The following is a 26,548-nucleotide window of genomic DNA, read 5'->3' as shown; positions in this document are numbered from 1 at the left end:
CGTGCTGAGCGAGGATCAGTCTACTTCATGCTTCCGATGCTACATAGGAATTCCTTTATGATTCAGTTTCCTGATTTAGACAGTTATTGCTGTCATTTGTTTAGTTTGGATTTTCTAGGGGTCCACACAGTATGGATTCCAGAGTTGTATTTTGGAGGATCAGTTGTATCAGAAGAGTTTATTAACTAATGAAAATATATTCTGAGGTTTATTATTAGATTATCATTTTAGTTTCTTGTCAGCATTTTATTTATTCTTCTTTATTCTTTTGTACTTTGTGTTCATTTATTATCAATTTGTTTTGATATCCTCGGGTATTCGGGCATGGGCCTGGCCAACCTGCATTCGGAAATCCAAGGGTTTCACATTTACTTACCTAGGAATGCAAGTGCAATTAAGCAATTTAAGCCTGAAATTAACTAAATTCAACAAGAATTTAACCTAATTAAATGAACTGTGTAGTACAATCCATCTAGTAGAAGCAATATCCATCAAATTGGAATACAAATACAACTAATTAGCCACATGCATAGACATCACAAGAGTCAATTTACAAGGAATTCAAGTGTAAAGTTTGTTTATTCATCAATAACATATAAAACAACATGAGATTAATATGAATAAACAATTGGAAGAATTGATTCATATATTTCAAGCCTATACAATAATTATATACTAAATCCCCAAAAAGTATGAAAAGAAAGAGAAAATAGGTTACATGCTTTCACTCATGGTTGATGGAGTTGAAGACAGAACAATCTCCATCCTTGGATTCATCATCTCTGAGCTTTTCTTCCAAACCCTAGCCTGTTCTTCGTTTCTCCTCCTTCGCGTTTTTCAGAGAGAATCTCGATATATAGAAAATAAAACTTAATAAAAATAAAATAAAACTCTCCCAAACTAATGGGTATTGGTTCCTTTAAATAAACCTTATTGGAGACCAATAAGTTACAAAATAAGCCTAAAACAAGAAAATCCCGTAGCCAATTGAAAATTAATCCCACAATGCAGCCAGGTGCTGGGGGATTGATCCCCCAGGGGCATTTTAGTTCTGTGAATAGTGGGGGATTGATCCCCCAGAGTTGGAATTTCCTTTTACACCTTATTTAGCTCAATTTTGACCCCACACTAATTGGTTTGCTTCTTCATCTTTAGGAACATCATCAAAGGCCCGAGAAAGGTAGAATTGACTGCTTTTGAAGAATAAGCACACTATACGCGCAATGGGCTGCGACCTCTTTTTACTATTTTCTGAACTTTTTCTGAATGTCTTTACTTGACACCAAAAAGGCTTTAGTGAACCAAAATTAGTCCGTTTGAACCGTATTGACCTGAAATTGACAAAAACATAAATTAGAACTAAAACATGAAAATAAGATAGATGCAATGACTAAAATACTCTAGTTTAGGTGCTGAAATGTGCAACATTTAAGCACTTATCACGCCCCCAAACTTAGATATTGCTAGTCCCTAGCAATGAACTACAGTATGAAAATGAAACAAACATATATACAACTATGAACTAATAAAGCAAATAAAGATAACACCACTGTCGTAGGGATCACGGTTGCATTTAGCATATGCAACAAGCCTTTTAAACCCCTAGGTTACCCCTAGTGGACGAGTGAAGTCTCGTGAGGGTTTCCAGACATGGTACCCACAAACATCAAAAAACTCTTTCTTACTTGAGAAACAACGACACATATCAAATAAGTGTTGAAAGTAAACTACTTCAAATATGCAAATTTTTGCCATTTCTAAGTTATTCTCAACATTTCAACATCATATAAGCAATAATGGTCCTCCACACATCAAGCAATTAATCATGCAAATTTAATCAATTATATCATTCTTTTTTAGTGAACCGGCATCAAAATGTGTTGCTATCCTAGCAAATCAAAGTATTGGCATAGCCTTACCCTCAAACTAGCATACAGATATAGTACCAGACATCAAGACATTGAATAAACCTTGTTATTCAATCAAACATTCTTTTTTATTGATTTATTTTTATTTATTTTTTTTATTTTATGTAAGACTATGTGCAATGTCCAAGTTCCTTAAGCTCTCTAATCACCCCATGTAACAAGCGTCGAGCCAACGACTCCCAAACCAGATAGTCTTAGGGCGTTAAGTGTAAAGACATTCCTAAGGGCGTAATGACTCGGAATGGCTAGGCTACGAACTTAAACTAATCATATATCTTACATTCTTTCCTTGTCTTCCTTTTTAATCAGTTGACATGTTGAAAGAATGCAATTGCTTTTTTTTTTTTTTGGTGAGTGCTTTTATTTCTTTTCTTTGCAAGATCATTTTATCAAGAATGAAAGCTTTCAAAGCATACTAGCTCAATTGGGATAAACCAATACAATAATCAACTAGGCATGTACCCCACAAATTGAATGCTAGTGTACACAAGTGCAAGTGTAGAATTTTAGACTCAACTCTCAAAACATTTTCAACCAACCGAATGATATGTACCACAAAAGCAAACATGATGTCAAAATTTGAAATTTACCCCTAAATGGCATCCTAGAGCATACAGGAAATATTAGATTCTAACAACTTGCTTTTCAAAGGCACTATCATTCAAAAGTTTGAAATCATTGCCAAATACATCTCAAATCACATCATGCATTTAAAGCTCAACTTAAAATAGAATGAATCATGATGACCATACCCCTAAACTTAAACTATACATTGTCCTCAATATGCAATGAGAACAATAAAAAATGATAGAAAGAGTATACCGTGATGGCAAAAATTATAAAGTCCAGCAATAATCCAGTAGGAAAGATGTCTCCCCTAAACTTGGATGTAAAAACCTAGCTATATAACCATACTAGCAAACTCATATCAAATATCACATGGGATAAGTGATGAGCGCTGAAAAGTGCGTATTTAAACCCCTTAAGCTTAGACATTCTAGTACCTTTATCTATTTTACTTTACCGTTTTGGATTGATTTCGTATTATTTTCATTTTCAGGCACATATCCCGAAAATAAGCTAACTCAGCCAAATAAGAGCAGAAATGGAACAATTCTGGGATGAATCAAAGAAAGGAGCCAAGTGGAAGCAAAAGAAAGAAAAAGGTAGAAATTAACATCTTCGATCAATCTCAGATCAAAGTTCGATCGATCCAACATGATAGATCTCAGCACTTCAAGATGGATCAGAGCCATGATGACATTTTCAGAGATCTCAAAAGTTCGATCGATTGAACTGTTTTGTCCTTATCCAAATGATTGATCTTATCTAGTTATACCACCCTACCAACCACTTTTGTCCTTTTCCCAAAAATATCTTCAAAATATCTCAGATTTGTCTTTATCCAAAAAGCGCCACCAATAAAGATCGATCCAGCCTAAGTTCGATAGATCTCAGCCATGTTCGATCGATCCAAGTCCAAGGTTCGATCAATCGAACTTCCTCCGGTGTGAAAAAGTTAAATTTCCAGCTCATTGAAAGTTTTCCTTTATCCAATCATTGGGGAATATTTTGTGCACGACCCTAGCTCATTTTGAGTGTCATTTGACCTACCTATATAAGGATAAAGATTGTTTTTTACATGAGAGGACCTCATACCATATCATATCATCTCATACCTTGTAGAACTCTTGGAGAGCAAGCTTAGAGGAGGAGGAGGCTAAAGATACCATTGGAGACTCTTCATCAACCAAGGAGCAAATCTCTACCATGGAGTTAGCCCTTGAGGGTTGGAGAAGCACTACCATGAGTGGCTAGACATCCTCTTGGGGCTAGAGTTAGCCCCAAGTATGCTTTCTACATCTTGATTTTGTGTATTATTGAGGGATTAGTGTTATAATACATGTTTTGACACTTTTATAAAGATAGATCTTGTTTATTCAATGATTTATGTGGTTTAATGCTTCCAATTGATCATTTCATTCTATCCATACGTCTATGTATGCTAGAATAGATGTTCATGTATTTGTCTCTATTTCTTGTGTTATTGATGCATGTCTATGTGTATTAATGCTATAGATTTAGAGATTGTCAAAACATTGTGCTTAAAAGAATGCTCTTTTGATTTTCTAGATGGTCCGTGCTCATTTCTTGATGGATTGTGTCTCTTACTTAGTTTAATTAGTTTAATTTCATGTCATTAGCTTAATTGTAGTGTAGTGGTTGCATAGTTGTTAGATAGGAGGACAATCCATACTTGTTGTTTGATGTTCCATATTTTTGAATGCAAGTAGCATATGTCTCTAACCTTGTGGTGTATCTGGCTTGTGAGTTTAATGAAAGGATTAATGACTTGCTAGATATATTGTGCTTTTCACATGCTATTTAGACAATATATACTTAATTGCTAAATATACTTTTCACATGTTGATTAGATAATGTATGCTTAATTGGCCACTCTTGCTAATTGAATCAACCAAACATACACACACATCAATATTGCAACACACATTTCCCTCATTAGTCACTTGTTAAGGATGTAGAAAAGTATTGCTTGGTGGTGACCGCTAAACCCCAAGATTTCCCTCTCTTACTTACTCCTTATTGCATTCCATTATTTAGTTTAATTTGCTCTTTAGTTTAATCAACCAACCAATTATTTGTTTGATCACTCGACCTATTAACCCTAATAGCGATTCCACAACCAAGTACGACTCCAATCATTTGAAACGATTCCTACTCACCCTAACTATATTTTTAGTGAAGGTAGTAGTGGCTTTTATAAATATAAAACTTGGCACTAGCCTTAATTACACACTCTTAAGCTTATGGTAGGACGACGACCAATAAACAATGCATACAGTTCAAAACAATATATAAAATGATGCAAAAAGTTATGAGATGAGACCCTTGATAAAAAATAAAACATTCATAACCAAGCATAAGGGCATACCGGTAACACATATTTTTGAATTTTTTGTGGTATGGATTTTTTTTTATTTTTTTTCTTTTTTTTTTTATTTTTTTTTTTTAAGAAATAAAGAAAAAGAACATGTATATACAACCTACAAAATAAATAAATAAATAAAATGGACTAAGTTTAACGTCTCTAACAAGACGGAATGCTACTAGGATTTTTTTTTTTTTTTTTTTTTTTGGGTTATTTATTTAAAATAAATAAAGAAAATAGAAAAAAAGAAAGAAAAAAAATGTAGACACCCATAAGTGTAGAAAGCATCCATAAAACACATGAATATGAGCAACAGAAGCCAAAAGTAATCATCCATGTATAAATTTATAGCAAAAGCATCAGTACTAGACATATATGGATGCATATAACCAAAATATATCACGAAAACCCATAAATACAAGTTCACAAAATAGCCAGCTCTAAATCACAAAAATCTGACTATAGCCACCTGAAATCCCCACCACCTAAAATGGAAAAATCTGAATAGCATAAAATAGACAAAAGAAATCATGCATCAGGAGGCAATGTGGAAGAGCATGGGACACTCGATGAAACAATCTCAAGAAGATCCCGTAGCATGCGCGGGGTAGTGGTGTGCTGCTGTATAAGCTCATCATGCTTGACTCGATGCTGTTCCTAAGAGTCAACCAACTCGGTCCTGCCCCACAATGGCATTGAACTCTGTCTGAGTCACCCCCGCATACTCCTCTGCATGTGGTGACACAACCTGTGCTATCTCATAACTAGTACCATCAGCAATTTGCTCCTCGAACCTCCCAACAACGTCCTCAGCCATAGCATTCACATCCTCTCTATCACCTGCTGTCATGCCATCACTTTCTTTCTTAGCACTAGGCATATGAGAAAAGGCTTAAGTTCCACTGTGCTAGCCCAAAAGTCAACCATAGAGCCTCAGAGATTTTATCATTATCAACCATGAAGCACCGAAGGACAAGGCGCTGGGTAATAAGATACGGAAACGGGAGTTTCCATTTTTTCGCATTCGGATCCCCACTCGCCACTAAATGCTTCCAGTATTTATGCATCTAGTTAAAGATGAGAGCTGGAACAAAAAACCATGCTCCAGTGTGGGTAGCATACAATGCTATTAAGAACTCTTGCCCCCGTTGTACCTTATGACCTATTGGATGAACATTCTGTTTCAAAATCTGATCGAAAAATCACATAGCCTTAGGTAATGAGGACTTACTGGCACAATTCTTCTTCTTCTTATCACCATACTTCCCGGCACACATATCCTTAACAATAGAATACACGGTAGTTTTTTCTGGCTACTTGCCAAAACGTAGCTCCCCATTCTCTGCTAGCAAGTTAGTAGGGCACAAATGTGGACACCCCAATGCTTGGGCTATGTCCAAACCCCAATGCTTGGGCTATGTCCAAGACACCAAAGTGAATTCGGACACCATCAATGGTTGTAGCTAATATTTTCGGCGCATCGCTAAACCATTCCATATTCTAATAAAACAGGCGCACAGTACGAGGATATGCAACCTCTGCGGCTAGTCTAAAAAGACAGGACGAATGCCTCCTTCAAATTCTAACACCGCCCATTCAGTCGTGTCATTGTGGCGAAACTTACCTTCAACGTCGAAGGTAGTCTCAAAATCCAGACGTTTGGTACGCCACGTGGCTTTGGAAGTCTCTTAGGAGGGTTTGAAACGTTTGGAAGTCTCTTAGGAGGGTTTAAATGGGAATTAGTTCAGGCTTTGTATTAAAAAGTTTTTAGACTGGCAACACCCACTTTGTAATGAACGGCAGATTCAACCAAGTGCAACAACTCTACTGCAATGACAAACCAAAATCCGAATCAATTAATCCGCAAAATTCAACAACCAAACTTCCCCAATCACCAATTAAAAAACAATTAACCAAATCAAGCACTTACCCCTGCACAATCCAAGTTCAACAACGACCATAACCCAACACCCAATTCGGCCACTGTGAATTTTTTTATATCATCAATTCAATTTTTCTATTTATTTAAATTATCAATGCAATTTTTTTTGTAACAACAACTCAACTATTTTTTTAAAAAAAGAAAATCATCAATGCAAATTTTTTTTTTTTTTGGTAATCATCTATTCAACTCCAAAACAAATCCCAACAATTACAACCAAATAATTAGCAACCCATTTCAAATCATTGCAACATTGCTGTAATTTTTTTTTTTTTTAAAGACCTATAACCTATATTGGAAGGGAACTCAATCAACTACTCAATCTACAATGACCATTGCCAACAACAGCCATGAAACAGCACTTACCCGAATCAATTAATGCACGCAAAGGAGAACGGCGACCCAATTAATAGTGGAATCTGGAACCCAACTCACAAAATCAGCAATTGGGGTTTTTGATAATGGAATCTGGAACCCAATTAACAACCCACAAAATCACTGGAGAAGAACCAGCCGGAATCAGAGAAGAACGAGCCGAAAAAAATAAAGGGCGAAGCACAGTCCAAGTCTTAAACCGTGACCACAAAAAAAAACCCAGCCGGAATCGGACTTATACAAGCACGGCCGGAAGAACCCAGCCAAAATCGCTGGAGAACAGCGAGTCACGACGCCGGAGAAGAACCAGCCGCGACGCTGCTGCTGCCTTTTTATTTTTTTATACTTCTTGTATTGTTTTTTTATACCTGCAATCCGAACAAGCAAAGGAGATCAGCGAAGCCAAAATCGCCGGAGAACAACAGACGCGATCCGGAGAAGAACCCGGCTGCGATCGCTGGAGAAAACCAAATCAAAATCGCCGGAAGGAAACGGCGATTCACATACTCAGAACCCGTCGGCACAGCGAATCACGGCCGACTAACCAACCCAGAAACGGCAACCCAGAAACTGGCAAAAACCGTCGACCAAATCAAAATCTCCGGAGAAAACGGCGATTCGCAAGCTCGCCGGAAAGACCCGCAACCCAGTCAAAATCGCCGGAAAAACAACCAGCCGCGATTGCCGGAGAGACCCAGCCGAATGAGAGAGACCCGAGACTGAGAAAGCATAGCTCAGCCTTTTGGCCAAGAGCTTACCGGAAATTGAGAACTCGGTGACTGTAAGTTGCGCCTGAAATTTCAGAAAAGGCGGCCTAAGGTTGGGATGGGTTTGATTCGGCCGGACCTGGTGATGGTAGTGTGGTGCTCGGTGTTGAGAGATGAGAGATGAAAGGTGATGAGGGAAGAGTGAGGCAGCTTGGGTGATAAGGGTTAGAGAGATTCGACGGTGGAGAGAAGTGAGAGAAATTTGCTTGAGGAATTCGAAGGGAGAAGAGGATTGAAGGTAGGGCACAGTAAAAGGGGGCTCGTCTCCTTTAGTAAGCGATCGATAATTTTAGAGCCAAAATTGCTCCTTTACTGTGTAATGGGAAAGTGGAAAGGGATTGATCCACATGGTTGGGGGAACAATCCACTGGGGCTTTTTATTTTTATTTTTATTTTTATTTTATTTTATTTTATGTTATTCTCTGCCAAAGCTTGAGATTGATCTCCCATTGTGGGTATAGATTTTTTTATTTTTTATTTTTTTTAAATAAAGTAAAATTAAAAAGAAATATATACACAAAAATAAATTATATATAATAATAATAATAAATTAGAATAAAATCAAACACAACTTACATTATCCATTACAATTTATTTATTTATTTATTTATATATATATATATATATATATATATATTTGTTAATAAAGCAAAACTAAAATGAAATATATATACACTGAAATGAAATATATAAAAATAAAAATAAAAATAAAAATAATAATAATAATAATAATAATAATAAATGGAAATAAAATCTAACACCAACCTACACTACCCATTAATTTTTTTTTATTTTGTTATTTATTTTTTTTTTCTTTTTAAATTTCAAAATGCATAAATGTACAAAAGGAAAAAGAAAAGAAAAAAATAATAATAATAAAAAAATAAAATGTAAATTAACATGCAACAAAGGAGAAATCGATACAACTAGTGCTTAACGTCGCTAGAAAGACGTGAGATGCTCTCAATCTTCAAAGTAAATGGAATCCACTAAAAGAGCGAATTCCACGTTTCTTTGAAGAGCTTATGCATCAATGAATAGTTTAAGCCTTTGACCATTAACCTTGAAGGTCCCTTTATCTTTCAGATTTTGAAATTCAACCGCCCCATGAGGTGAGACGGAGATGATCAGATAAGGGCTTTCCCATTTGGTTCGAAGCTTTCCAGGGAAGAATTTGAGCCTAGAGTTGAATAACCAAGCCTTTTGACCAGCCTCAAAGGACTTTTTCACAATATGCTTATCATAAAATGCTTTTGTCCTTACCTTGTAGATTTTTGAGCTATCATAGGCATCATTTCTCAATTCCTCTAGCTCATTGAGTTACAGCAAACGATCCTTTCTAGCCTTATTAAGATCAAAGTTGAGCTTTTTTATTGCCTAAACTGCTTTGTGTTCTAGCTCAAGTGGAAGATGACAAGGTTTCTCATAAACAAGTTTATATGGAGACATGCCTATTGGAGTCTTGTAAGCTGTCTGATAAGCCCACAAAGCATCATTTAATTTCCTTGACCAATCTTTTCGGGTCGGATTGACAGTTTTCTTAAGAATATGGTTGATTTCCCTATTAGATACCTCGACTTGCCCACTTGTTTGTGGATGGTAGGGAGTGGCCACTTTATGTATGACAGAGTATTTCAAAAAGAGTTTCTTCAAAAATTGATTGCAGAAATGTATTCCTCCATCACTTATCATGGCCCTTGGCATACCAAAACGAGCAAAAATATTTGATTTGACGAATGCAATTACCACGGAGTGGTCATTCGTTTTAGTAGCACAAGCCTCAACCCACTTTGACACATAATCAACGAAGTGGTCAGGATATGTATGTTGTAGCTATGCCACGTTCTAAGGGGGCGGTAGCACTTATTTGTTCCATGTGGAGGAGGAAACAAGAGAGGAGGTTACTGTATGTAATACCCCTAATTTTAAAAGGATAGTCTCGGTATTTATTTATTTATTTTTATTGTATTTTTTTTAATTGTTTAATTGATTATTTGACTAATTGTTTATGTGTTTAATTGAATTAAGTGTTACTTGATTAAGTGGCTACTTATCTATGTGTTATTTGTATTTTGTCTAGGTATTATTTGTATTATTTGTTTAATTAGATTATGTGCTTAAATGATGTATTTGATTGATTGTAATTAATTGTAAATTAAATGATTAAATGTTTTATTTTATTTTATTTTATTTTATGGTTAGTGGTAATGGGCTAACTAATTGGGTCCCATGAACTACTTGGATAGGAGGTTGGATGGGTATGGATAATTACCCATGGATAGTTGTATATGTATATATATAGATATATATGTATATACATATATATATAAAGGAAAGTAATTTATTAATATTATAGTAACTTTAGTATTAATAAATAATCTGATGTATATATTTTATATATTTATATAATAAGGATATACATATATTTTATACGTAACATGTTTTAATATTATGGTAACTTTAGTATAAATAAATAATCTGATGTATATATTTTATTTATTTAATGAGGATACAGATAGATTATATACGTAACATGTTTTAAGTTACTTTTTAATATTATGGTAACTTTAGTATAAATAAATAATCTGATATATATATTTTATTTATTTAATGAGGATATAGATAGATTATATACGTAACATGTTTTAAGTTACCTTTTAATATTATGGTAACTTTAGTATTAATAAATAATCTAATGTATATATTTTATTTAATTAATAAGGATATACATAGATTATATACGTAACATATTTTAAGTTACTTTTTTAATATTTTCATTTTTTTATTTTTCTTTATTAAGTTGACTTGGATTGGAAAAAGGAATAGGGTTATTATTTAGGTTATAAATACACAACTATAGGTTGAAAAAGGAGTGAAAATATATCACGTAATATATTCTAGAGAGAGAGAGTTAGAGAGAGAAGGAGAAAGAGGAAGGAATAAGGAGAAAACCCTTTAGAGAGAAGATCAAGGAAGAAGAAGTTTAACTTTCAGTCCGAAAGTTTAAGGCAAGTTCTTCTTCTATCTCTTTCCCTTTGATTCTTGTTTCTATACATGCTTAGGAAATTTCAGGATTTATTAAACACATAAAATTAAATAATTATGCATGTTTAATTGGATTAGAACATAGGTTTTATGAATTTGGTTCATATCTGTTCTTGTGTTATGAATTGATAAATGCATGATTTTGATTTGATTTTCGATGTGAATTTTTACATGTTTAAATTATGTATATTTCATATCTGTAGAATGATGGAACGTAGAAACATGCCTAGGATTCCTGAACATTAAACAGGAACTAGGTTTGGGTTTAAATAAATTTAAATAGACTGAATCATAATGATGCTTGCTATTTGAATGTTTTAAACAAACGAATGAATTTAATCTTTTAATATGTTTTAACAATTGAGATTAAATGTGTAGGATGAATTGGATATGGAGAATGCTTATTTGATGATATAATAAAATATCATCATATGTATAAAATTCAGTTTATGTAAGACATATAATATAGGAAACTTAAATAAATAATAAGTTATTCCTATTTTGTGATAACTTGATATCATATTATCATAGTTATTTCTGGATTGTTTGATGTATTTCCTTAATCGTTACATCAATTGTTGAATTGTGTGATTTAATGCACCGGTATGGGACGGTGGCATTCTAGGAACGGATTAACTTATCAGTTAAGTCCTACTTATTTTATATAAGGGAATGGATTAACTAAAATGTTAAGTCCTACTTATATTCAAGTCAGGTCAGCTGAACAAGTTGAATGACTTATGAATGATTAATTTATTATATAAGGGAATGGATTAACTAAAATGTTAAGTCCTACTTATATTCAAGTCAGGTTAGCTGAACAAGTTGAATGACTTATGGAGGATTAATTTATACCGGATAGGATGGTTACTAGATTATATATATATAAGTATGGTGCCATGATATGAGCTTGAGTCTCAGGATCAGTGGTTAGGGTGCGTATATCGCCAGGGATGTGTAACTAGATATAGTGTAGTTGTGTACCCTGGTAGGTCTAGGTATTCATGCCCACTATATGTGCGTTTTGCATGTTGCCTACTATTCAGGTTGAGACAACCCTATAATTTAGTGAGGTTCCTTTAGTGTGTGTGTATATATATATATATATAGGGACTACTAGTTACTGTTAGATTGACTAGGATGTATACGTGTATTGGATCTCTGCTTGGACTGTAGTAGAGTAGAACTTGTTTGTGGGCCTGACCCACCATTATTTTTCAGGTGTTCGTCAGGAGTAGAGGTTGTTCGTGCTGAGTAGGGATCAGTCTACTTCGTTCTTCCGATGCTATATAGGAGTTCCTTTATGATTCAGTTTCCTGATTTAGACAGATATTGCTGTCATTTGTTTAGTTTGGATTTTCTAGGGGTCCACACAGTATGGATTTCCGAGTTGTATTTTGGAGGATCAATTGTATCAGAAGAGTTTATTAATTAATGGAAATATATTCTGAGGTTTATTATTAGATTATCATTTTAGTTTCTTGTCAGCATTTTATTTATTCTTCTTTATTCTTTTATACTCTGTGTTTGTTTATTATCAATTTGTTTTGATATCCTCGGGTATTCGGGCGTGGGCCTGGCCAACCCGCATTCGGAAATCCGGGGGGTATCACACTGTATCATTGAATTGTATACCAATGGTACAGGACTTTTCAGATGTATTTTAGGAGATTCCAGGGTTGCCACCTAGTCGGGAGATCGATTTTGTTATTGACTTAGCTCCAGGCACTACGCCTATTGCTAGGACACCATATAACATGGCACTAGTGGAGATGAGGGGAACTGAGAGGTCAGATTCAGCAATGACTCAACCAGGGTTTTATCCGTAGGAGTACTTTACCCTGGGGAGCACCAGTTATATGCCGAGTTCGAGAAGTGTGAATTTTGGAAACAGGAAGTGAAATTTCTGGGTCACGTGGTGTCAGAAAAGGGGGATAACAGTAGATCTGTCCAAAGTTTCAGTAGTGGTTGAGTGGGGACAGCCTATTTCACCTATCGAGATTCGGAGTTTCCTCGGTTTAACAGGATATTATCATCGGTTTATCCAGGGGTGTTCCAAGATAGCGGGACCACTCACTCATCTAACTAAAAAGGGTGTACAGTTTATGTGGGATGAACATTGTTAGAGAGCTTTTGAGGAGTTCAAAAGGAAGTTGACTTCTGCACCGGTTCTGGCTACTCTACAGAGCGGGATAGAGTATCTTGTCTACACAGATGCTTCTTTGTAGGGACTTGGATGTGATTTGATGTAGGAGGAACGACCGAGTTCTTATAGATCTCGGAAGCTTCCGCCTCATAAGATTAATTATCCAACACATGATTTGGAGTTGGCAGCAGTGGTCTTTGCCTTACGTATTTAGAGGCAATACCTGTTAGATGAGTCCTTCAGATTGTTTAGTGATCACAAGAGTCTGCAGTATTTATTCACTCAGCGGGAGCTGAATATGAGACAGCGCAGATGGTTGGAGTTTGTAAAGGACTATCACTTTTCTATACAGTATCATCTAGGGGAAAGCGAATGTGGTGGCGGATGCACTCAGTCGCTGACCTATTGGTAGTCCTTCTGCCTTATTTACCACTGAGTGGAATGCTTTGAAGAATGTAGATGAGTTGTCAGACGCTTTTATGGCTTGCATGGTGGCTACACCTTCCATCATTCGCAAGGTTTTACAAACACAACTCACCGATCAGCAGTGTATCGACAAAGTTGCAGAGATAGCTTCTGGGGAGGTTCCATTTTATCATGTTGGGAGTGACGGAGGTTTGAGGTACAAGGGACGTTTGGTGGTACCTTCTGTTGATGATTTAAGGAAGGATGTGATGACTGAGACTCACCACTCTGAGTTCTCTGTTCATCCAGGTGGAGACAAGATGTATCAGGTTATGAAGCGGCAGTTTTGATGGGTAGGTATGAAGAGAGGCATTGCTCAGTTTGTTTCTCAGTGTAGTACTTGTCAGATGGTTAAGATTGATTATCAGAGACCGCCAAGAGCTCTACAACCACTATCGATACCGGAGTGGAAATGGGAGATTTCTATGGACTTTGTGGAGGGATTGCCCATTTCTTTCAAGGGTCACAATTCCATTTGGATCATTGTGGATAGGTTGACCAAATTAACTCATTTCCTACCTATTCGCACTGACTTCACTTCGGAGCAGTTGGCAAGGCTTTACATTACAGAGATTGTAAAGCTACATGGTATTCCGTTGTTTATTATATCGGACTGGGATTCGAGCTTTGTGCCTGGATTCTAGAAGAGTTTTCAGCAGGCCTTAGATACAGAGTTGCACCTTAGTACTGTTTATCATCCTCAGACTGATGGACAGACTGAGTGAGTGAATCAGATTATGGAGGATATGCTTCGGTCGTGTATTCTTGATTTCAGACTGGGAGGATTACTTACCGCTTGTAGAGTTTGCTTATAACAATAGTTTCCAGAAGACTATTGGGATGGCACCATTTGAGGCGTTATACGGCCGACCGTGTCGATTGCCTATTTGTTGGATGGAGGTTGGCGAGAGCCGATTATTGGGTCTTGAGTTTATCAAGGATACTTCTGAGAAGATAGCTCTTATTAAGGATCGCATGCGTACTGCTCAGAGCAGGCAGAAGAGTTATGCTGATCGGCGTACTCTTGTTTTAGAGTTAAAGGTTAGAGATCAGGTTCTACTCAAAGTGTCACCTATGAAATGTGTCATGCGCTTTAGGAAAAAAGGGAAGTTGTCACCTCGGTTTGTCGGTCCATTCATGATTACGGATCGTGTTGGAGCTGTCTCTTATCGGTTGGCACTTCCGGATAACTTGGATCGCGTCCATAATGTGTTCTATGTTTCCATATTGCGAAAATTTCTGCGGAATGAGGATCGGTATCAGCATATCGACGTTGGGGAGGTTGAGTTGCAGCCGGATGCAACTTATTTGGAGTCACCGTATCGTATTGTTGACCGTCGGGATCAAATCCTTCGTAATAAGGTTTTCCCTTTAGTTCGTGTTCAGTGGAGTCACCACAATGAGGTTGAGTCTACTTGGGAACGGGAGGATGTTATTCGCTCGTAGTTTCCTGAATTATGGGAAGAAGGTAAGAGCGAATTCCGAGGACGGAATTCCTTTTATTAGGGGGGAAGAATGTAATACCCTTAATTTTAAAAGGATAATTCTGGCATTTTGTTTAAATTATTTAATTGCAATTGTTGTTAGTTTAATTGATTTATTACTTGTTTCTTTTTATTTAAATTACTGGTGGATTTGGTTATTTAAATTTTATTGTGCTTTAATTATTTATGTGCTTATGTGGAATTGTATTATGTTTTAAAATTATTTAATTGGTTATTTAAATTGTATTATGTTTTAATTATTTATGTGCTTATGTGGCTTTGTGAATTAAATGTAATTTAACTGTTTAATTATTAGGGTTTTGTGTTGTACACCGTGTCTAGGTTTTGAGCCGACTTGTAGTTGGTTTAGGATTTAACTTAGAGTTTCAAGTAAAGTCTATAAATATATAAACATACGTCTGCCAAGGGTTGTTAACCCTATTCACGTAACAGAGTCATACATAAAGTTGTGAGGGCAGAGAAACAGAAAGGGAGCTTGAGTAATTTACAGAGAGAACCTTAGGAGATTAAGGGAGGGATTCAAAGAAGAGTTCTGGATTTAACTAGGAGTGGCAGAGGTTGATAACAACAAGTTGACGTTGCCGGAGTTGATAGAGACGACAGTTAGAGTTTTAATTCAAACTCTCAGAGGCAGGTCTCTGTTCTGCTCTATCTCTTTAATCTGTGCATGTTTAGGAAGACTTCAGGGATTAAACTAAGGCTTAATTATAACCTTTATGCATCTTTAATCAATGTTTCAATTCATGGAATTAAACCTGTTCTTGGTTGTTTAAAAAAGATAGTAATAAAACTGTAACTTTGTAACCTTGCTCTGTTGGGTAGCAATTTGTTTTCAATTCAAGTTTTGATTATATATCATTGTTTTATAATCAATCTGGAACTGGATTAGACCTTAAAACATGTATTAAAAGTTACTACAGAGAACTGGTACTCACAGGAATCGGAGAAAATGACGAAACGGACAGAGGCTGCTGAGGGAAAAGAGAGCAGGCTCTTAAAATCCCTTAGAGCCGGCTCCTAGAAGGTTAGAGCCGGCTCTTGGTGTTATGGAGCTGGCTCTAAAGAGCCTAGAGTTGGCTCTGAAGAAAAAAAGAGCAGGCTCTTTAATTTCTAGATCCTGCTCTATCTTAAAACGTCCAAAAACTGATTTTAAAGGTTCGTTTGGCTGAAATTGAATTTTCTGGAACTGTTTAAAGCTCCTGAATATTGTCATTAAGTGTTTGAGACTTATAATAATGTTAACAAGCAAGCTCACATTCAGTTATTGAGGATGGGAATTAATCCAAGATCAAATAGAGGACTTGTAGGTGGATAGTTGAATATTTAACTTAAACTGCTTACTGTTTCAGCAATTTTTTTTTTTTTTTTTTTCTACATGATCTTAAAGTATAAAACATGTTTTCAGCTGTGTTAAGAGCATATAAGTGTTTAAATATATGTGTTCTTAGATGGCATTAAACATGTTTAAAATTTCAGTACATCGCATTAGTTATGGTGCTGTTTGGGGAGTTAGTTGTGTAGCCTAAGTTCAGCAGATTCAAGGACTGGCACCTGTATTCTAAATCTGTTGGTGGATGCATAATTTTGTTAAACGCATGTTAAACTATATTTGTGCTTATTTTGAAATGAGTTAATAATGAGTTTCTATTAAACTGTATCAAGTTAAGTTTGATTTGGGGAAACTAAATTAACAGTCTTATTTCAGTAATATAAGAACTGTATTGTGATATCTAAATTTTAAATTGGTTGCATATTTTGGTCATACATATAGTGGACTGTATTTATGCTTATTTTTTAGTATGGTTGATGGTTAATTGTTATTGATTTATCAACTATATTGGAGGGAGGATGGTATGCATCGGTATGGGACGGTGGTATACTAGGTCGGTATTAGTTCAAACACTATAACTTACCTATACTGGATTAAAGGGTGGATTTACCATAAAGGTTCAGTCCTACTCATATTTGTCATATCAGCAATGAGTTGAATGACCTACTATGGTTTCAGGATGGATTTGTTATACATATATCAGACCACTACACAGATGGATGGTATTTTGTATTCAGAGGAGTATGGACTTTATATATATATATTATATGGTGTCGTGGTATGAGCTTGAGTCTCATGACCATGGTTAGGGCGCGTATATCGCCTAGGATAGATAACTGGACATAGGTGTTGTTCCCTGGTAGGTCTAGGTACTTATGCCCACCTTAGGGTGCGTATTTGCATGTTGCCTTTTATTCAGGCTGAGACAGACCTACTGGATTAGCGAGCGTCCTATAGTGTGTACTATATACATATATGGACTACTCTAGATATTGTTGAGTCTTCCTAGGATGTGTCTGCGTATCGGATTACTGTTTGGATTGTAGTAGATCAGGACTTGCATGTGGGCTTGACCCACTCCTTTATTTTTCAGGTGTTCGTCAGTTCCAGGGTTAGAGTTTGGACGTGCAGAGCAGATACAAATATTCATTTATCTGATTATATAGGAGTTTTCTCTATGTTAGCTTTGGATTTTATTTCTATTATTTCAGTTTTGGTTTGAGAATTTTAATAAGGGGTCTAATGGATGGATTCCCGAGTTGTAAACTTATGGAGTTTTGGATTATCGGATCTGATTAATTATGATACAAGGATCTTCTTTTAGTTTCTTTTAGCTTATTATATTATTTCGTTTTTCACTTTGTATTCCGTGTTCGATTTAACATATTAATTGTTTGATATCCCTCGGGTTTGGGCCTGGGCCTGATCAACCCGTGTCTCGGATTTGAGGGGTATCACATAGTGCGCATGCGATCCCTAATAAGAGCAATCTTCTCAGAAGTATCTTTAATGAACTCAGGACTGGGTGTGTTGTCGCACCATAAGCTAAAGAGTGTGCATTAAGACGATGGCCAAGTTTTACATTTATAAAAGCCACTATTACCTTCACTAAAAATATAGATAGGGTGAGTAGGAATCGTCCTAAGGGATTGTAAGGGTATAACAAGGTTGTGGAATTGCTATTAGGGCTAGTAGGTCGAGTGATCAAACAATTGGTTGGTTGGTTGATTAGAGAGCAACTAAATTAAACTAAGTGATAACAAAATAATGCAATTAAGAGTAAATAAGAGAGAAAAAAGTCTTGGGGTTTAGAGATTACCACCAATCAATGCATTTCTATACCATTGACAAGTGATTAATGAGGGCAAATGGTGTGTTGCAATATTGATGTGTGTGTGTTTGGTTGTTTCAACAAGCAATGATGACTCTAGCCCCAAGAGGATGTCTAGCCACTTATGGTGATGTTACTCCAACCCTCAAGGGCTAACTCCATGGTTGAGATTTGCTCCTTGGATGATGAAGAGTCTCCAATGGTGTCTCTAGCTGTGATACCCCCAGATTTCCGGATGCGGGTTGGCCAGGCCCACGCCCGATTACCCGAGGATATCAAACAAATTAGCAATAATCGAACACAGAATATAATTAAGATAAACATGAGTAAATAAAATTCGCTGGAAAGAAACTAAATGAAAATCCTTTATTAAAAACTTCAGAATAAATCTTATAAATAAGAACTAGTCTGTTACATCCAACTTTTCCAATTATAATACAACTCGGGAATCCATCTGGTGGACCCCTAATCAAAAGCCAATAATGGAAAACGAACAACTAAAAAGAAGTCCACTGCTAAACCATGAAGAACCCCCTACATCGTTGGTAGAATGAGTAGTCGTCTCTGCTCAGCATGAACAAGCTCTAAGACTTGGAACCGTCCGTTATCTGAAAAATAATAGTGGGTCAGGCTCACGAACAAGTTCTATCCTAATTAGAACTAACGGACGGACGGTTAATCCGTTTAGTCCATGTAGGATTAGAAGGTAACATGCAATACGCACCTGAGTCCATAGTTAAGTCCATAGTTAGTGAAAAACTAACTATGGACTTAACTACATGGACGGACGGTTATATCCACATTATAGGACTCTCACTAACTATGTTGAGGGTCTCAACCTGAATAGAAAGTAACATGCAATACGCACCTGAGTGGGCATGACTACCTAAGCCTAGCAGGGTATACCTCAACCAACATAGCTAGCTACGCATCCTACTACATATATGCACCCTAACCGTCGACTATGAGACTCAAGCTCAAATCCCGGTACCATAATTTATATATATAAATTCCCATCCAAACCAATGTAGTGCCGCTCAACTGATTCGTTGCCATGACACGACATAAAATTAGGATTTAAATGTTTTAATTAAATCCCTACTCCAATTATATATATAAGTTCCTTCCAAATACAATGTTGTGCCGGTCAATGGTTCATTGGTCAGGACACAACATATAATCAGGATTTAAACGTTTTAGTTAAAACCCTATCCATCCTAACGCAGAAATATAAACAACCATCCAGTATGTCATTCAATTGTTTTAGTTGACAGGATATGAAACCATGTAGGATTTAACTGTTTTAGTTAATCCATTCTGTGATACCCCTCGGATCTGAGACACGGGTTGATCAGGCCCAAGCCCAAACCCGAGGGAATATCAAACAATTAAAGTATTTTAAAGCGAACACAGATGACAAAATGAATTTGATAAATAAAGTTTAAGCTGAAAGAAAACTAAATATAAAAACCTTTAATAATAAATATACTTAAATCCCAATAATCCAAAACCTCCATAAGTTAACAACTCGGGAATCCATCTCCAGTGGACCCCTAAAACCAAACTGAAATGAAAGTAAACTGAAGATAAAATCCAAATCAAATATCTGGAAAGAAGTCCTACATCGTCGGTAGAATGGAAGATCTTCTCTGCCCAGCACAAACAAGCTCTAGCCTAGAACTGACGTACACCTGGAAAATAGGAGTGGGTCAGGCCCACGAACAAGTTCTAACCTACTACAATCCAAGCAGAGACTCGATACGCATATACACTCTAACCAACTCAATAATAACTATATAAGTCGTGTCTATATATATATATATATCCATACTAAGGGACATTCACTGGACTACAGTAGGGGTCTCAACTTGAATAGAAGGCAACATGCGAAAATGCACCCAAAGGTGGGCATGAGTACCTAGACCTAACAGGGTACACCTCAATCTACTATAGCCAACTACGCATCCACTGCATATACGCACCCTAACCAACGAGTTTGAGACTCAAGCTGCTCTCGTGGTACCATAAACATATATTTAAAATCCGTTCATAACAATCCATAATAAATCTAGTAAGTCGTTCAGCTTATTCAACTGCACAGACTTAACATAGATAACCAATAATCCAGTTAGTCATTCAGTTTGTGCAGCTTCTTTGACTTAGCCTAAATATAAGTAGGATTTATTTTTAATCCATTTCCTTATTCCGTATAGGTAGGATATAGCAATTTTGAGCCAAATCCAAACCTAGTATGTCACCGTCCCATACCGGTGCATATAATCCATTCGGCAGTTAATAGAATAAATAAAAATATAACTATCAACCAATCCATACATTCCACAATTGACAATAAAACATTAAGTAAAAATATCAATTGTTCCATATTAAGCATGATAAAATAATTGTCAATTAACAAGTTTAATCCATACTACTCTGCAAGGTCCACTAATTGATATTACAGTTTATACTTGTAAACCAATTAATTCTAATCAACCATAATAGAATATAAATGTTCACAGGTTTATTTTTAGTAATTTTGGAACATGAGTAACTGCAAATCATCACTAAGAATTTTAATACCAAGCTTAAACATCTTGCAGTTCCTCCCATTCAAACTGTAAACCAACTTAGGCCCAAATAAGCATATTAAACCATTTAAATCCACACGCTTATTTTATAACATTGGGATAGGTTTAATTGAGAATTTTATTGCTAAGAATTGCTATTCTAAGTGTTAAGCAATTCTGCATCCTTTCATAACAAAAACCCAGTAAACTGATTAATTAAGCATTGTCCACTGTCGCATTAAAACAAAGTTATTTTATTTTGCATAAATCTTTTCTCAAGGATTTTAATCAAGCTTAGACCACCATTAAATACCTTAGTATAGCCTCCAATAGAAACTGAAAATCTCAAAATCCGAGTTCTGTAGCCAAACCAATCGCAGAAAACTTAAAACTGGAAGCCGGTTGAAGAGCCTGCTCTTTCAAAAGAAAGAGCCTGCTCTTCCTTACTTGGAGCCGGCTCTCCTTGTCTTGGAGGCGGCTCCAAGACCCCTTAGAGCCAGCTCCATGTTCCCATGGAGCCTGCTCTTTGCTCCAAAGAGCCGGCTCTTTGAAATCTTGAGCCGTTTCTTCTCTGTTCTTCATCCCTTTCACATCCGGTGTGTTTCTGTTGATCTGAATTCCAATCCTAAGGTACTTAGATGATTAAACTAGGTTCCAAGTTAATCCATAATTCACTAAATTCTTTGTTCAATTTCTAAACTCAACTAATAAATGGATTTTGCAAAAAGAATTTAATACGAGCAGTTTAAGCATTCCAGAGCATCGACTGTTGTAGCAAATCAAACTTACAACCTAAATTAATTCTAGTGCTTCCCAACACGTTATAGAACTAATTGAAAATCACTACTCATCAGTTTACACAAATTAAACAGAGGTTTCACAAGGAAGAAATTAAAACAAACAGTACACACGTTTCAACTACAATCAGTTTTAAAACAACAGAGGTACAAAAAATCCAGTTTAATTTTAATCCTTAACAGTTCCCTGGAGTTGTGTTAGACATGCAAAGAACACGAGGTAACGGGAAAGAGTGAGGATTAGAACTTGCCTTTAGGTCTCAGTTTGAAACCTTGCATCGTTGCTTCCTAAATTCTCCGGCGAACTCCGATTACTGTAAGCCTTCTTCTGTTCTCTCTCTCTGCCTCCACCGACGTGTTTAGGTTCTAAAACCCTAGGTAAACCTTAATGTATATATTTATAGGATTAAGGTTACCTAATTCTAGTCCTAATACTAGACAGGCAACTAAGTCGGCTAAAGAAAAATAAAACAAAACCCTAAGTTCAATTAACGAAAAATAGAAAAATAAAATACAATTTAATAACTAATTAATTAATTCACAAACCACCACTAAATAAATAAAAACTAATTAATTAATTCAAAAACCACCACGAAATAAATAAAAACAAATAAAGTCACACTTAATCAACAAATTCACAACTAAATAAATAAAAACACAATTTAAATAATTAAATAAATTTCAGAACTATCCTTGTTAAATTAGGGGTATTACACATTCCGTATGTATGAATGGGTTGGAATTAGTGTTTTGATCTAATCCGTCCCTCCGTATGTCACCGCCCCATAGCGGTACATACCATGCATATGATCCATAAATGATGCATCAATATAAGCAGTACATCAAATAAAGTCCACCGTATCCATATAGTTGATAAACACAGAATTTAAATAAGTCATCAACTAAAAATCCAGAATCCATCCATGTAATTAAACGAGACAAAGTTTAATGTTTCATTAAGTTAGAATCCAGAATCCATCCATGTCATTGATACTTTAAGTTATCTAACATAAAGTTCAATTAACTCCTAATACAGTCCAGCAGTTAACAACATCATCAATAGTAAAGTGTCAATTTATAAATTCAAGAATGATATAATTTAAACTAGAAAACCAACCACGCATAATACATTCAATTATATTTGCGTACAATCATACCAATCCTTTAACTTACTAGACTTACAACAAGCAGTTAAATATTCCCTATCCGGTTACAGTATGCGATTAAATAACTAACAATCCAGGGATTGATATATTACAAATCCGATACCTAACAGAGCATATTATACTAAATTACATTTAGAGTATAATCATACCAACCCGTAATACTTGCTACAACAGCAACCTACAGTTAAATCCTTCACTTCCATGGACAACATACAATTAAGCGATTTAAATTTCATGATGTCAATTTAGCTTAATTGAATAAACTAACCATCCTGGGACTTAAACATGTTATTTAAAATTATATAGAAGCCCAATTACAATTCCAGATTTGCCCCACAGCCCCAACATTTCAAAAAAAAACCTCAGAACTGCACCTATAGGTGCATTTTTTGCATGGAGCCGGCTCCCCGCAAGAGGAAGCCGGCTCTCCCTAGCCTAGAGCCAGCTCTCCCACAAGGGGGAGCCGGCCCTCCTTGCCCTAGAGCCGGCTCTTTCCTTTGGAGAGCCGGCTCTCACTCCTTTGAGAGCCGTCTGCACTTCTGCAACTTCTACGCCCTTCTGCCTCGTCTCCGACTTCTTCCACCTCTTCTGTTCTTCTTCTATACTGAACTTAGGAGTCTTATCTAATCCCAGTATCATCCCCATGGTTTGTTTACAGTGATTAGAAGCAATTACAGTAACTAATAACAATAACAATTTAGCATGCTTAAAGAAACGAACTGAACTAAACATGCACTAACTGTAATAGAATTTAATTCAACACTTACAGATCATCAATATAGCATATTGTAAACATATAAATCCCAGTTACTGATTAATTAAACCCTAGAGACAGTCTAAGGATGCACAGAACACAGGCAACGGGAGAGAGAAAGGAAAGAACTTGCCTGTGATTTCAGTTATGAAATTCCGGCATCGTGTCCACTGTTCCGGCAATACTGAGTTACTGTCTAGTCTCCCCTTACTTCTGCTCTTCCCTTCTCCTAGGTCGGGCCTTGAAGCCCCAGCCGGAAAACCTCACAACTTGTTCTGTTTCTCTCAAAAACCTCTCTCTGTTTCCTCCTAATATCCCAGAACGTGAATAGGGTCTGTGTTTTGTTTTTCAACCCTAACCAGCCGTAACAAAATATATTTATAGGTGTATTGGAAAACCTAATTTTAATTCTAGGAAGAAACTAAAAACAAAAGAAAATAAAACAAAATATAAAATAAATAATATATAAGTCGGCTACAGATTTCATGGTTATATACAACCCTAAAATCCTATTAATTTGATTTACCCTATATACACATATACCAAAAAATATATATGTATAATCATCCATGGATATTAACAGTACTCGTTACTCTCCTATTCGAGTAGTCCATGAGACCCAACCGGTTGGTACATCGCTACTGTCCAAGCCCATCATTTTAAACCAGAAAATAAAATACACATTTAATCTAATTAAAAATACCAAATAAAAAAAATTAAATAAAAATTAAGCATATAATTAAATTAAATTCACAAATCAATTCAAACAACACGTCATTCAAATTCCACACATAGCCACATCAGCACTTAAAAATAATAAAATAAATACTGAAAACAATAAAATAAATGATAAAATTCCGATTATATCCCTTTCAAAACTAGGGGTATTACATTCTTCCCCCCTAACAAACGGAATTCCGTCCTCGAAATTCATGAAACTCTGAATTATTTCTTTTTAAAAATTCATTTTCGTTCTCGTGTGGACTCCGCTCTATCAGTACGAATAGATTGAGTCATACATTGGCAACTAACCCATGCCTCCTAAAGTATAATTATTTATACTTTGGCAAATAAACCATACCCCCTTTTTCGTATATTGTGTTAAACTTTAGCAAATCAACCATGCCTTAATTTAATCATATACCAATTTGAAACTAAACAAAGAACTAAATCTCACCTAACCCGAGCATGCATATCAAACGTATTAATTTAAAACAACCAATCCAGATAGACAAATGAACATGTCTTACATCATCCGGTTCACGTGATCCAACAGTCGAAGTCCTGTTGTACCGTATAATTATCCGAGTACATTAAGAAGAAGTACCGATTTTAAATCGCAATTCATTCCGACAACCCTAACAGAAACCACTAAATCTCCGTCAGTACCTTAAGCTCTAGTTAAGTAAAGTAACACCTCCACAAAGATCAACCTTAATATTTGCAGTTATCTTCCTTAATTTCCGTGATAATAGCCTATGTCAGTATTATACAGGCGAAACTACAACTACGAACTCAACAATGAGTCGCAAGATATGAATATAAGATCGGTTGTTGAGAGCGTCCACCTCCCTATTCCTTTCCCCTGAATAGAACTTAATGCAAAGTGTGAATCACCAACTTGATGCATCTAGGTCGTCTTGTATTTTCCTCTATTCAGATGAACTAATAACCCACCAGTTTGCAATAAACCAGAATTTAGCTGACTTAATAAAGAAACGAACCAGCATCCTAACCAAATCCGAATCCAAATCCGTGAAAAGGGTCTATCAGTTGAACATAGAAAATGTCTACAAGGGTCTAGGATTCTCGAATGGTCCATCTCGATCATATTAGAAATGATGTCAAAATCACTACATCCTTCTGCTTGCCAATTCCCCAAACCTCGGCTTCACACCGTGAAACGTTTTGTTTTCACCAGGATAAATAAAGAACTAAGAGGTGTGAACCTCAGTCCTTACATCCTTCCTTCCCGTTTGTCTATAGAAAGTACCAACTGGTCTGGTACCACCAGCTTCTGTCTGCACCCATTGCTTACCTAGAAGCATCATCAAAAGCTAACCCTGCAACTATATTGTTGTATCACCAGTAAGTGATAAATTCACCGATAATAAAAAAAATGAACCGGTACTTCCAGTCAGCGTAGGTTAACTCCTTGTCTCATTTCAATTGAATAGGAAACCGTTGCCATCCTCCATATAGTCATCAGTATCGGAGCAACAGCTAATGGTTGCAAAAGATAACCCGGAAAAAAAAAAAAAAAAAAAAATTCCACTTTTTTATACAGTGTAGAAACCTTGGTTCCTCCTCCAAGTGTAACACCAGCAACTCCTCCAAATGACACCCTCGTAAAATAATGTCTTGATTACGAATAGACTGCTAAAGATTTTATCAGCCCACTATCCTTTCTCAGCGTCATTCAATAAGTACCTACCAGTACAAAATCCTTCGTCGGAACCATAGTGGAATTACAGTGATCTTTACCTACCACAACCTCACGAATCCCCAAGACGCTAACAACCACCATTATTATAGCGTTGTAAAAAAAAAATGAATCCCCACCTAGCATTGAGCATATCAAACTAATCCTTTTTGATTATTTGACTCATTTTGATAGTTTAACTATCCCATCCTAACTAGCATACCATATTGATGCACATCTAGATCCATTAGATTGGCTAGAAGTTTGTATTTCTACCCAATCCTATGACCATACTGTCACAAATTCTAGCGTACATAGCGCTATTATCCATGTCATCAACATAATAGTTGGTTGATCACATACTTGTGTTCCCAACCAATCCATACTCCCAATCCGGACTAATTAATAAAATGAAACACGTAATAACAAAACTGAAACACATAACAAAAGATGAAACACGTAGTACATACAATGCAACAAAACAACCAAAATATAACTCCCAATTAAAACATCCTCCATTCCAGAGAAGAAAACCTCATTTGAACTCAAGTTCTCAAA

The 26,548-nt window shown here is 36.0% G+C and overlaps 1 long non-coding RNA gene across 1 annotated transcript; it reads right to left on the bottom strand.

The window, feature by feature from the left end:
* Positions 1 to 4,917: 4,917 nt before the first annotated feature.
* On the bottom strand, positions 4,918 to 8,404 carry LOC132308766 (uncharacterized). The gene is made up of 2 exons (XR_009482472.1): positions 7,187 to 8,404; positions 4,918 to 6,705 (listed from the first exon to the last, which is right to left on the bottom strand). It is a non-coding gene; the product is annotated as an uncharacterized LOC132308766 (long non-coding RNA).
* Between the last annotated feature and the right edge of the window lie 18,144 nt (positions 8,405 to 26,548).

Source organism: Cornus florida, unplaced genomic scaffold (assembly GCF_030987335.1).
Source record: "Cornus florida cultivar Cherokee Brave unplaced genomic scaffold, ASM3098733v1 CherokeeBrave_3.0.0_Hap2_Chr05, whole genome shotgun sequence".
Lineage (NCBI taxonomy): Eukaryota > Viridiplantae > Streptophyta > Magnoliopsida > Cornales > Cornaceae > Cornus > Cornus florida.
Note: the sequence above shows the minus strand (reverse complement) of the source record. Positions and strands in the feature narration are given on the sequence as shown.